This window comes from Halichoeres trimaculatus, unplaced genomic scaffold, assembly GCF_033239565.1.
Source record: "Halichoeres trimaculatus isolate MK-OKI-2021-1 unplaced genomic scaffold, fHalTri1.1 fHalTri1_scaffold_4, whole genome shotgun sequence".
Lineage (NCBI taxonomy): Eukaryota > Metazoa > Chordata > Actinopteri > Labriformes > Labridae > Halichoeres > Halichoeres trimaculatus.
This window is the reverse complement of record NW_027437182.1, coordinates 12,282,194-12,296,281: the sequence shown is the minus strand read 5'-3', so window position 1 is coordinate 12,296,281 and position 14,088 is coordinate 12,282,194.

The following is a 14,088-nucleotide window of genomic DNA, read 5'->3' as shown; positions in this document are numbered from 1 at the left end:
TTGGAGGATCTCCATGCTTGTTGGCATTTCACTGAAGTTTAGATTTTTATACTCTCACAAATAAGTGAGTATAGAGTTGAATGCTACCTGAATTCACCTGTATAATTTGTCTTGTTCCTACAATTGACATTAATTATTTTTACATTGACTAAAATGACTTTATCTGTAACAGCATTAGAGTTGCATCGAAATCTTTATGGCTTAAACCAGGCATGGATGTTTTTGTATGAGATTATGAACCAAAACACAGGGCACCACTTGTTTAAAATTAATGTGTTGTATTTTGTCAGGTCTCTCTCTGACTCACTCTAATTTGATCAGTAGAGCTGTCAGTTAAATGCATAAAGTAAAAACGATTACGTCACCCTCTGAAACATGCTGAAGTCTAAAGTTAGTAAAAAGTAGCATGAAGGTGCAAACAGGTGCAGCTTCGGTAAATTTACTTTTCCTCTTTCCATCACTGCTTTTTGTGTTTCTGTACCAGTATTCACAAGCTTGTGTGCTTAAGCTCTGCAAACTACATGACACATATTTACCCAAAACTCTTAATTAACACCCTTGTCTCCACTCCTTCAGCTGGCCCCGGAAAAGGAAACTCTCCCACCTCTCGGCAGCTTTTTCTCGCAGCTCTGCCTGCTTGTTTGCTTCTTGTCCTCCAACCTGCCACATCCCTGTGTGTTTGTGAGACGCGTGCTGTGTAATATGCTACTTTTTGTTCGTTATGTTTGCTTGTTAAATGCTCTGCCACCAAGGAGTGCAGCACATAAACGGACAGATCGCTGCATTAAAATATGCTCTCAAAAGCGGGTTTAGAAAAGGTGTAATCAAGTGACGTTTTATCAGAGAGACGTCATTAACAGGAAGGTTTAAAAAGTCCAACCACAAAGGGAAAGGGACCGTTTTATTCATTATTAATGACGCCTGCAGTCAGGTCTAATAAACACTAAGATGTTATTCAGATCCCTCAAAATTAATAGACATGGTGAACTTTATAACACTCCTGTGTGACGTTGTTGTGGAAGTCGGTGGATGTTCGGCACAGAATAGAAATCATATGCATTTATGCAAGTGAACAAACACAAGGCTGGGAGTGTGTTTTGAGGATGTGTTTAAAGGCCAATATTAGCATAAAGCGACAGGCAGACAGAGTCCTCTCTTCCATTCAAAACCCCTGGTCTGAGGTGGGCTCTCTCGTGCCAGTCAATCAGCTCTCACCTCTGAAATGAAGTGCAGCGGATATGAAGTGAACCTTTAACGCTGGGGTCAAAGGTTAAAACCTCACAGCCACTAGCTCTTCCTGTATTGTGCCAGTGGAGGGGCCTTGGTGAGCAGAATAAAAGAAAGTAGCCTGGAAAAGAAAAGTTGGGCAAGTTTCTCTCTCCATATTCCTAACCTTTAAGCCGAGTGCCCCCCTGTGACTCCTGGATTCCTGATTAGTTTACACTATACTCCCAAATCAGCATAATAAAGCGTGTGATGAGGCTGATGAGATCTAACAGTCTGCTCTTGTTTACCCTGCCGCAGCACCCGCTCCTTCTCCGCATGTGTGTGTGTGTCTGACCCCGAGGCACCGAGTCACTTGATGCGCCTTGCATCTCCTGTCTAACACACATTTACTTGTGCACACTCACACAAACACCCACACACACACACCCCCACTGGTAGAAATCCTAGTTGTGCTGCTGGATCTCAGCGGAGGCCGGGAATCCACATCCCCTTTAGGCTAGTCCTGGGGTGCATTTACTCCACACACACACACACGCACGCACAAATGCACAGAAACAAACACAAGCCCCATAAACACATGCCTGTGTATGCGCAGACACACACACATACACACATGCTGTATCTTAATGAGAGAAGGAGATGGTACTATGAAGGCGACAGCAGAATGAAACCTACTCACCAAGGACTGACCTGTGGTTCAGGGGCGGCAGCAACTCGGCAGGGAGCTCCTCTCTCAGCGCTGATCAGAGGGCTGCACCGCCGAGGCTGCTCGCGCTGACGGCGCAGCAAAAACCAACTGATTAAACGCCACCGCCGCCTCAGCTCAGCTGCTATATGGAAAGAAAGCTTCCTCCCTTTTAAAGTTTTTTTTTCACTCACTGTTTGTTTGTCAGTCTCCTTTGTTTTCTTTGTCCTCTGCCGAGACAGCGGCGCCGGTTGGATTGTGAGCTGCGAGCGTGAGGGATTTGTGCGTAATTAGCTGAAACGCTCACCCAAGAAAGCGCAAAAAGTTAAATTTTCAACTTTTTGAACTATACTCCTTTTTTATAACGGTATTTCACTGACACTCTGCTTCACTTCCAAGATCAAAAACCTTGCTTCATAGTAGAAATATACTTTATTTGAGTCTTTGGAGGACATGGACCGCAGAACAGCGCTGCCAACTTGCAAGACCCATTAACAAGTTGTGCAAACTTCAAATTGTGCAAAGCCTGTCCATGAAAGAAGTCCTGACTGTGAGAATATATGAATTTATTACTGAGATGATAACAGGGTGACAGAGTAACTGAATCCACCAATCTTTGTTTCAACGGTGTGTCCATTCCTCTTCTACCTGAGCGCTTTTACTGTTTGTTCCGCAGAGGGTTGAGTTAATAAAACAAAATGTTTGGGTGTGCTTTTATTGTGAAAAGTTTGCACCTTGTGACAGCTTAAGGTTTTTTTTCCAGTTTTAAAAGCTTTGAAAACAAAAAGATTTTACTAAATAACGGCTGAAGTCCAGACCACAATGAGCCAGTTTATGATTATAAAGTTCGCATTAAATGAGGGACGGGAGGAGGTCCAGTGGAGACAGTGGATGATCAGGTTTCCAGCCAGAGGTGGAGGGCAGCCCAGCTCGGCCTGGCCTGCTTATAACTCCCCTCCATCAGAAATTCACCGCTCTCTGGCCGCACAGTCCTGCTCTTCCGTCTGTGTTGGACCATATAAGGTGTATAATGTAGTATTGTTCAATGTGGAGACATTCTGGCACAAATAAAGGGTTAGAAGACTCTGCCCATTATCTGTGCCCTCTGGCCTCTTCAGGCGAGTCATCCAAGGCTGAGCTGCGACTCTGCCAGCCCCGGGGCCAGACTTCACTGACTGCCAGCCCCCTCGTGCCATGTGCACAATGTCAGCAACTTTTTCTGGATCGTCTCAACGATACTGTTGTTAGGAATGATTTAGCTCATATGTGAAAGGAACATTAACTCAAATCATCATTACAGGTCATTTGAAAAACAAAAATACAGGGATCTGACTTTGGTACAGTTTCTTTTTTTTTTTTTCATTCAGTTCATTCAGCTGCCCCTCCACCCGGCTGTACCCCCTCGCCCTTGACTGCCACAGTTTGGCCGGGGGCTTCTCTGGCCAGAGTCGACAGATCATGGAAGGGCTGGAAGAAAGACAGGACAGGACAGGAGCAAACAAAGGAGGAAGCTCGCTGCCATGCCCTTGAATGACAGAGAACTGCTCAAACAGGCGTACAATAGCCACCTTGCAAATCCAGCCAAGTCAACTTTTCACTCATCCTCCCTAGTTTTGTTCACCTTTTTTAATAAATTGAAAGTTTCTGCTTTCAAAGTCACCATCCACCCTTTGCCCTGGTGGTGGCAACCAGCAGAGAGACTAATACCTCAAGGCTGAGAGAAAGAGAGGCCGAGCATGGAGGCCTGACTGCTGCAGAAGAAGGACGGAAAAGGAAAGAAGAAGGAAGGAAAAGGAAAGGTGAAGGAAAACAGAAATGACCGGGCACGAGCAGCTCGAGCAGGGTGAGGAAGGAATGGCTGGCAGGACAAAGAATGCTTCTCTGTCTGTTTTTCAGCTCCATTAATATCTGAGCTCCAGCCTGCATATATCCTCATTCATTATTCATGAAGCGGCCAGGAAGAAATGCAAGCAGGGAGGGAAGGGAAAGCAAAGGCCAAAGATATTTCCAATCAGTCCTGGTTTAAATGACGCTGAGTGACAGAGCCTGGGGTTTTATAAGCTGATGTTCAAATGAGACACTGTGTCGTGATAAAAGTCCACATTTGCCCACTGCTGACCAACAGGATTCACTCGAGGCTGCAGTGCTTGTAAAGCTAGCTACCACACAGGGTGGGAACTCTCCCTGCAAATTTATCATGGTTCATCACAGCTGAGTGAAAACTTTAACATGAACTAATCTAAACTGAACTTGACCTCAGCTAAAGAGCAGCTGGACACCTTTCTTTCAGACAGCCTTTGATTGAGAGGATGCCAGTGAGGGCTTGAGATGGACAAAAAGCACTATTTGCCACATTTAGATGCTTGGGACGTTCAGTTAAGGACACCTTTTTCCCCATACATTGACACCTTCACAAAAAAAATCTATACCCTTTGTCTTGTTTTTTTTTCAAAGAAATTCACAACTCCCAAAACAGCTTCACACAGCAGTTGGTGGGGTTATAATTGTTATCTTTCTACACCGTGATAACATCACACAACAGTCTAGTGCATAGGAGAACAATGGAGCCCCCCTGAACTGTGATTAATATCACAACTACTGTTGGCTAATTATGATCATAAGTCAGTAAACTGTGATCAGTAAGACTATGAAAAAAAATGTTACATCGCTTACATTTTCTTACCTCTGTTAAAGGTAAATGTTCATGTTTTCAGCTGGTGCACTATAATTCCTACACATGATCTGTAACCAACATATCACAAAGAGTTGTGGTTCTTTTTGCATTTCTAGGAGGCTGCACTAAAAGTTGTGTATCCTGCAAACAGCTCATAACTGTTTCCCATAAAATCAGAATACAATGTTTTCTACCTCTTCACATGAAAGGATTGTGACAATTTGATTTCTTTCGCCATTACTTATATTGAAATCAATGTCTCTTCATGACTAACAAAGGCAAACAGAACAATCCATGTAAAGACTGAATATTTCTACACGACTACTTTTAAATCACTGTATGTTGTTGAAACAGTCATTGTTTAATTTTCCAAGAGAAATTGTTTCAATATTTCATGCACTTGGGTTTCCAAATAAACAGGATTAGATTCTTTTTATACATTTTGTATATTAAAAATCAGGAGCGCCCATGGCCTAGTGGTCCAGGTTGTGCTCCAGGAGGTTCGCCGTCATGCAGGTAACCTGGGTTTGAATCCAGCCTGTGGCCTTCTTCCTGCTTTTCACTCCCCAATCTTGCCCTGTTTCCTACTCTTTCCAATGTCCTCCTCTATCTGATAAAAAAAAGCCTCAAAAATGACCTAATAAAAAAACAAAACGGAACAAAACAGGACTTGAATTTGTATTAGTAAAGAAGAAGAGATGTGTCAACAGGGGGCGACAGTCTACATAAACTGTTCTTTGAATAAGCTAAATTAAAATACTCTAACAAAGTTTATTAATTTTAGCACACTGTGGTTGAATAACAAACATAAAACACTGATGAGTTAGTGTTAAGATTTAGATTTACTGACAGTAGAAAATTGATACAACACTCAGTTTATCTTTAATGTTCCTGTTGGTCAAAGAGTCTAAAAACCAAAAGGACACATTACATCTTGTAAACTGTACAAGAAGTTTTATGACATGTAAGAGGAAGACCTCCACCCCAGTGGAGTTATCAGCTGTGCTCTTCTATTCTCTCTTAAACCTGAAGTCTTCCTGTGATTACAGATTCCATTCAGTTAATAATACAATTCCTTTGTGTGCTTAAACAGACTTGAAATGAACAGAATTTGATGCTTAGATCAGTGAAACCACTGTCCCTCTGGCGCTTATGTCACTTTAAAACTGCCACACGCCTGCCAGGATCATTGTTCAGAGATTAGTGAACAGAAATGAAAACAAGCCTTCAATGAACATGTTACAGTGAAAGGGAATTTTTAAGCAGAATGTATGGTAAGCGTTTTGCAAAGGACTCAAAAATATTTTATCATCTCATGGGGCATCTGGTGAGTACGCCTTCATGGTCTGTGTCTGTGTTTGTGTGTGTGTGTGTGTGTGTGTGTGTGTGTGTGTGTGTGTGTGTGTGTGTGTGTGTGTGTGTGTGTGTGTGTGTGTGTGTTTTCCTGAAGTCTCAGAAATGGTAATGCCCTTAACCCCAATGCAGGGAAGACTTAACAGTTGGTATTGACTTTGTGAACATTTACCATTGAGGATTCAGACTATTCAATTCTATTTCAACTGAGGGCTGCAGACGGAGAGGGAGGAAGTCCCTAGGCTCCATGTTGCTCACACACACATAGACACACACTGACACACAAGCATACAGCAGCACATGCGCACACACACACACACACACTAAGACTTCATGTTGAATGTGTTATTCTCCAGTGATATCGACTCAATCGGATTTTAACCCCTCTCTGCTGGAGCTGTACAGAGACAAACACTCCTAACATAACAAAAGCTGTGTGTTTGTGTGTGTGTGCGTGCCCAAACTGCCTCTATGTTACTTTTAGAGTCGTTGTTTTAGATGCTTTGCCCTTTGAACAATGGCCATACATGGGAGTGAAATTGTGCCACTTCAGTCATCTTAAATGTTATCAACCAATGAAATCTCGCTCCAAAGGACTAGTTCAAAATTTCTGTAGATATCATTTTTGACCTCTTAGTGACATGTTTACAAAGATATGTTAAGCATATTAGTGTATATTCATTACGAACTGAAGTTTAATATTTTTAGATTTTGTGCTGAGCTGAGCTTTCTGTATAATGTGTCAAACTGAATGGAGGAGTTACGGCCTGAACACATCTTGGATCTAGCTTACCCAGAAAGTTAATGAGCTTTTCTATTTTTTTTTTTAATATGTAAAAATAATTACAACATGCTCATTATCAAACTTTAAGTTAGCTTAGCAAACATTACCTGTCCATGTTTGACAGCCTTGGGTTGCTCTTCTCTTTTCTTTGATTGGCTCATTTTTGTTGGTTTTTGGATTAACCTGTTAGTGTAATACCACTGCAGAGGGTCCCCAGTTTCCAACAGCACTATTTTAAGGGTCACAGACTTAAAGTTTGTGAACCAGTCATATAGATCTTCTTGTCTGGTAGTGCTATGCAATCAAGTCGTTCAACCTGCATGACACACGACTCTTAGCATATCTTCTGTTTACGTAATGGTTCAAAAACTTCTAATAAATCCAAACTGAGCAGCACATTGTTGAAAACACAGCTCTACAATGCTTTGAGTGAGCACAGAACTATTTAACTGTATAGAGGCGACACTGTATATGAACAGTAGTTCCCCACATTACCGTGGGAAGTTAGCATAAATGCTAAGTTAGCATGGCTCATAACAACAACTCAGCTTCTGTTAAAATGAGCATAGTGGAAATGAGCCAACAGCTTCCCCATTCTACCTGTGACAAGCTGTTTCTATTAACTGATGATTTTTATGTCTGCTTACCTGCAAATATACACGATTCAACACATTGTTAAAAATGTGCATCTGCACATACCGTACACAACACTAATGTTGGACAGAACACTGACTATGCAGTAGATGCCATCTAGTGGTGAACATTGGTAATAACCTCTTATTGATTTCAACAGAGTTAAACAAAAGCATTAGCATTATATAGGAAAGGGTGGTTGGTGCCTTTTTATGAGCTCAAAAACTTATTGTCCTCACATATGAACCAAAGGTTACCAAAAATATTTAATTGAGAAAATATGGACTCCTGTTATTTCTGTTTTCAAAGGAAATTAATTCGAAGGGGTGACATAGAACTTGTTAACATGCAAACTCTTTGGCTCAAAGTAAACAGGAGTTCTTCTCAAAAAAAGTACACTTTTCTTGAAGTTTGACTCTTTGAGAAACAGTGTTTCTTGCTCTTTTGGGGCCTTTTACTCTTTCTCAGAGCAGATTCAGTGTTTTGCTCTCTGAGGATTGATTCCACACGACCACACATCCTACCAGGACACCCCCCTCTCCTCAGCCAGCCCACATCATTTATACATGGGAGCATTAGGACTTGTCACAGTCTCTCAGTCAGACCCTTTATCAGTCCAGGCCATAGATTCTCATTAAACGGGTGAATCCTCAGTCCCTGACACTTTGGCCATCACATGTCCACTCTGCCATCTCTCCACCCCTGACCATTTATCCAATCCAACTGGACAGATAGTGCTGGAGCCACTGTTTGCCTCTTAGTGTATGAGTGTGGCTTTGCTGCTACATATCTTTGTAAAAATGCATTTTTAAGTTGCTGTTAGCATACACAAACAGATACCTCACATTCTGCAGTGAGCACAAAATCTCATCCAGAGCCAAGAAAGTGTCCTGATTGTGCATCAGTGTATGCCTGCTAACTGTTACTGTACTGGGTGATGGTGTAATCAGTTAAACCAGTGGTCAAACACGGTCAGGAGATAGCCAGCGCTGTGTGGTCACTAGATAAGAGGCGCTGCTCCTCGAAGGCTGGGCTCGCTGGCTCATTAGTGTTGGGTCAGTGAACTGCCGTCCAGATTTCTAAATGGTCACTCAAACAACACAACTGGATTGTTACACGTGTGTGCGTGTGAAGAGCTGCTGTCTCTCAGGGCTTTCTGACTGAAGGCTTGCTGTTTACCGTGGCTAAGTCAGCCCGTCCTCACAGAGAGAAATGTTTAATAGGGATGTTTGTTTCCCTGTCCAGTTGCTGACTTGGGATTAAAGTCAAACTGCAGGGTTTCTTTTAGCTTTTGCAAGATACAGCTATCTCACACACACACACACACAAACAGGCACACACACACACACACACACACACACACACACACACACACACACACACACACACACACACACACACACACACACACACACACACACACACACACACACACAGACACATGCTCCTGACTGGCTTTGTTGTAAAGTTGAAGCAGGTAAATAACAGCAGCATACAGTATTTAGTAGGCCTGAATAGTGGAGTCCTCTTCCTCTTCTAGCCCCATGACCCTGTACCTCTCTCTGTATACACACACACTTGCACACACACTTATCTCCAGCCCCTCACTCCCATAACAGAGAGCTGTGAGGTCTGTACTGGGCTGATGCCGGATTGACTGGCAGTTCACGTGTCCACAGAGAGACAGAGCCAGTAAATGTGTGAGTGCGTGCTTTCGTGTGTATGAGTCTGCGTGTGCGAGTGTGTATGTGTTTGCGTGTGTGTATGTGTTTGTGTGTGTGTGTGTTTTTGTGTAAGCGCCATACAGGCCCAGTCTGGCAGCAGAAAGCAGGCACTCATGGGAGGGCCGGATGTTGGGTCAGGAAGAGAGGAAAACAAGAGCGGAGGAAAGGAAGAAGGGTTGGAGAGAGATACAGATGGAAGACATGAGTCCGTCTATACGAGGGTGTGTGTGTGTGTGTGTGTGTGTGTGTGTGTGTGTGTGTGTGTGTGTGTGTGTGTGTGTGTGTGTGTGTGTTTTTAAAAAATGGATACAGCCTCTGACTTTCTCTCCATCAGGTATTTGTTTGGCATTTGGGAATTTCTCCTACAGCCACATACAGAAACATACAGTACATGTATGTTGTATGTATGTAAGTATGTGAGGTGAATCTGCAGTTGATTTTGATTTATACATCAGTCCATACTTGCTGTATATACCAGTGTGTTTGTTTGTGTGTGAGTGTGTGTTTGAGTGTGTATATTTGATATTATACATCAACATTTAATGGCAGCAGGAGGGCGGGAGCCAACACATTTTTTCACCTGGGTTTGAATGCACCAGATCTGTCACCACACAGGGGGTAGGGAGAATGTCATGGAGGAGGTATGTCTTTCTTCATCGTATCCATCCACAGAGTATTTTAATTGGGTTTTCGCTCCTCGGCAGAAAAAAAGAGAGGGAACAGAGGTGAGAGGAGGAATGAATCATGGTGGGGTGAGGGTGGAGGTGCAGGAAGGAGGGGTTGGATACTTGCTACTCTGGGTTTCCATCTTCACCTCCTCAGCTATGGCCACCGTGTCGTCATGGCCCTCACAACGACAACACACACTTCAGCTAGCCTTTGGTATTGTGCTGTGATGTGTTTGTTTGGAGCTTTACAGAACAAAGGTGCAGCTGAGTCTGAGGCCGCCTTATAGAGACAAAATAATGCTGCTAAACCCAAAGCGTCTCCTAGTGACCGTCACACACTCACTGAGCAATGGGTACACTGATGGAGAAGATCTGCAGAGAAAGAGAGAGATAGTTGGTGTGGATGGGGCATGTGTGTGTGTAAATATTGGAGTGTGTGTGTGTTGTATGTTGATGGTTGATGTACAGACCTGGAGGGCAAACGCTCCAGGCTTCTCTCGTTAAGAACCTGTCAGTCATCGGCAGAGAGGAACCAAAAGCAGTCCAAATCGCAACACTGAGCATGTGTGTACGTGTGTGTACACGTGTTTGTGTGTGTATAAAATGCATTCAGCCACTTGGCTATTCCAAAAAAAAAAAAAAAAAACAAGTGAGGAGAGGAAAACATTGCTGGAAAAAAAAGAGGAACCGCTGTGAAGCAACATGAAGCCACACTGCCCTCCAGTGGTTTTCAGTTGCATCACATCTCCACACAGCACAGGTTGAGTCAGAGTTGGGAAACTGCAACACTGACACAAAGTTAAGCTTACTCTTAAGGTTTGAGAGTTTGAAGAAGGTTTTTCTGTGTGAAACTAAAAGCTTTGGCTTTAGGAAACAGTTAGAAAAAACAGAAGAGAGTGTATTGTCTGCGCTCGCCAGTGTTTCAGAGTGCAGACAGGAAGGAAAAAGAGGAAGTGTTATAGCAGCTCTGACTTCAATCTTTATCACTCTTCTCATGCGAGCTTTACATTTCTTTTTAGCTGAACTAAAAAAACGTTTTATAGAGAACTAAAGTACAACTCGATTTTTTTTTTTCATGTCACTTTGGCTGTATCTCAGTGGATAGTTTTTTATAATGAAAAAATAATCAGTTAACAGTAGCAAAAATGGTTAAGCATTGTCATGGTTTAATCTCTCAAGCTTGCCCCACATGTTTAAGTTTGCACCTGAATGATTCATTCAAATGGTTTCTGGTGTAGTCAAAAGAATTAATGCAGCAGGAAGAGCCGGATATCGTGGGCTACTCATGCACTAACCACCTGCATTATGGGTAACCTTCAACATACAAATGACTCTCAAAGCCTCAGAGATTTCTACTAATGTTAGTAACTTTATTTATATAGATTCATGTTTCTGGGGCTGAGTGTGACGCAAACACAGGACTCTGGCCTCTTTAAAACTTTCACAACTATAATCAACTTTGACCTAATCTGAGACACCAATACTTAGAATACTAAAGGATTTGGTTCAAGTCAAAAAGAATTAGTCGAAGCTTTTGTTAAGCATATCAAGACTTTTGATAAAGTATTGATGTCATTATTTGTTGACATGTTTTTTTTTTTTAATGTGAGACATCAATTTTGTAATAAAAAATTAAGGAATGTAAACATTTAACATACTCTTGGATTATAGCAGCTATCATCTTGAAGCTCATTTAATGATCTTCAAACAAAATGTGGGGTGTTAAAATGTGTTAAAATTCAGTTGAGAAAGCAACAAGCACATGTTGAGATGGGGAAATAGCAGGTTGACAATTTTTGAAACACTTAACCCGCAGCGTGGGTGCAGCCTGCAAACAGTGGAGGGAAAACTGCATGCATCTGGGCGTGCTGCACATGCACACATACACACAAACAGCATGTGTCTCTTGTAATCCATTTTTTTTTAACACTCCTCCCTGTGGTCACAGCTGTGACTGCACAGAGGAACCAGCAGCACAGACAATGCAGCATTTTCTGAGACCTTTCCCTTCTCTGTCCCTTGATACTGTAAGGAGCTTTTGACTTTAGGAGAGGAGAAGAGAGAAGGAGACAAGTGAGGAAATGACCACAAAAAAAGAAAAAGGAAAAAAAGAAAAACCTCCTTCACTGCATATTGTAGAAACTGAAGAAAAAAATAAATTGAGGAAGCTGTGACACAGTTTCTTATACAGACCACACCCCCTTCCTCAACCCTCAAAAACATCTGAAGCTTAAAATAGAGGCCAGAGGTACTTTTACTGTAACAGCAGGAGTTATTATAAATCTCATCACACAGGAGGAAGTCAATGAAAACTATTAGCCTTAAATTTCCTTATTGGCTCTTTATCCGCCTAGTTTATCACAGACTTAAGCTGACTGAGAATAGAGGAAGCTTAGGAAAAATGCTGTTACACAGATCCCTTAACTCACCATACACTTGTAGTAGTACGGGGAATGCACCGAAGCTACGCTGAAATTAGTTTCCATCTGAAATCTTACCCAACAAAAGGTGTTCTGCTATGTGGGAGGGAAGACATGTAGTTTCCCTTCACCTTGCAACCTCACAGATTTCTCTTTGATGGTTGTGTTGAAGGGTGCAGAGTTTGTGTAAACTTGTTTTTTTGATCAAACTGGGAGATAACATTAATGCAACACAGTTGAAGTTAGCTGTACGAATAAGATGTGACTGACCGTCTTTGAAAACATGAGTGATTGCTCTCATTACCACATTTTAACTTAACTAATATACACTTATTATTAAACTTTCAGCAACAACTTAGCTGAGATTTTTTCTTCACAAAATGTAGGACTAGTATTTTAAATCATTCAAAGCAGCAACAAGAAAGAACCATGATCTTTATAATACACTCTGAATAACTGCATGAAAAACAATCTTTGCTGCCAGGAATCGATGTAAATTGTCAGAAAAATTTGCCCAGCCCTCTTGGTCTAGTTGAGTTTTCACCATGCAAATACCAATTCTGCGAGTCTTACAAATATTAATTAGGGTTGTGTGTGTGTGTGTGTGTGTGTGTTTGTGTGCTGTTGTGTTCACAGAGAAGATTAATTCATACCCAAAGAGATAGCATGTATGAATATTTGGAGTATTTTACAAACTGTCAATGATATAAAAAAACACATACTTACATCTAAAAGATAAATCATCTGATAGTTGATAGTTTACTATGTGTGAACACAGGGAACACAAGACAAAGGTGTCAAAAAGTTCATTAAGTTCACTTATTAGCTTGACAAAGGTTCAGGAATATGTGCATCATTTTATTACAACATTTTTAAAACGACCAGTGATCTACTGACAAGAGAAGAATGTTTCAGAAAAAAAAAAAAAATCCTGTTGTCAAAGGGATTATCCAATCACTGGCAGGGTTGCAGCCCCACAGATGATCTCATGGGTTCTTAGTAAATTTGTGGCTTTTGTTTTTAGGCATTTCATGTACCTTCCTCTGGACTACACTGAGATAAAGTTTTGTACTGTTTTTTTAGCTGGCTAATTCAGGATAGCATGCTACACTATCGACATCAGCCTCAGATACTTTCAGCTAAAAAAATTTTTAGCGAGGAGGTGGTTTAGGCTAGCTGTATGCTTCAGAGGGCTTCAAGGCACAATATGAACAGTGTAATGGTCTAATTCTAGTTATGTTTGATAGTCACAGAATTTACAGTGTGAAGAGCACTTTAGCTGAATGTTATAAGAGCTAGGAAGGGATTTTACACTAACGTTTGTGTTTGACAAAAAAGTTCAGTCGCTTCAGCTAAGTTTAATACTAGCTTACAAGTGGGTGAACACATCCTAAAATAAGTCTACCTGCAGGAAAAGAAATCAGCAAAATAGCAGCTAGAATGGTTGAATGCTAACATTAGAAAATGATGCTAATGCTATGTTGTTAAAATTAATCATATTTAGCAGCCAGTTAAATTTAAAAATGTACAGCCTGGAATACAGTGGTAGCATTTTTTATACATTATAAGCTCCTCACCCTGAGCTTGAAGTCAGACAAACAATGTACATCATGGCAATCAAAATATTGTGTAAGTGAACTGACACAGAATCTGAAGGAAGAAAATGAGGCTACCTAGCCTAGTGGCACACAGCTATTCCTTAGTGCCCTGACCGATACTGTAGTATCTTAGCCAGAAAATATGGGGCCCATACCCACTGATGATGCCCCTTGAAAAGTCAGAATGAAGAAAGACACACAAGTAACATTTGCCAAAATTTAGAAAAGACAGCTCGTGTCCTGCAGTAAAACTGTTTTAAAGGAGAGGGTGCCATAAACTGAAGTTTGAATGTACATACAATTTTTTTTACAAATTTGTCAT